We start from the raw sequence: 774 nt of genomic DNA on the forward strand, positions 1-774 counted from the left end.
ACCCTACAAATGGTCATATCACTTCTCAGATCTTTTATAAAGAGGGGAAGAGATCTGTCCCACAGACCACACATAGCTCAAAGTGATGAGGGATGTGAAAATACTTTGCAAACTATACAAATATCAGAGGCTATTAGTAGAAACCCATCCATTTGATTTTGCAAGCTCTAATGAAAAGAATGTCTTATTTAAGGAATGGCATGGCCCCATGAATGGGGTATGACTTGTGGTTAGAGGCCAAATCAACACTGAAGATGGTTCCATGCAGATGACAGAGGAGAACTGCTGAACTCTTAGTTTGTGCCAGTCACTGTTAGCTGTAAGCAGTAGTGCACTGGTTCTCTGGGACAAAAGAGCCCTGAACTGTAGCATTTGCTGATTTTAAGCTACCGATGTGACATCAGTAAACCAAAAAGCGAGGAAAAGATGCCCACAACTGGCTCTTACTAGTGAGTATGAGTAAATCTCCAGCACTCCTCAGAAATGCTGTTAAGGCTCATGTTGGTATAAAAGACCTAAGAAACCTCCATGATACATTGAATTGGAGATTTCACATACAGCCACAGTGTCTGTACTCCAATGATTCAGAAATGGGAACTCTTACTTAAACTTGTGTTTAGCATTTTTATAACAAATCATAACAGCAAATATCTTCCTGGACACAGTTAAGCCCTTGTAATCATCCTCATGATGTTCCTCTCTCAGTTTCCACATTTGATGACACCAGAGATGAGCAAGCAAGGTGGGATGGAACACAGCATGAAAATAGAGTCA

Source organism: Pipistrellus kuhlii, unplaced genomic scaffold, assembly GCF_014108245.1.
Source record: "Pipistrellus kuhlii isolate mPipKuh1 unplaced genomic scaffold, mPipKuh1.p scaffold_m20_p_2, whole genome shotgun sequence".
NCBI lineage: Eukaryota > Metazoa > Chordata > Mammalia > Chiroptera > Vespertilionidae > Pipistrellus > Pipistrellus kuhlii.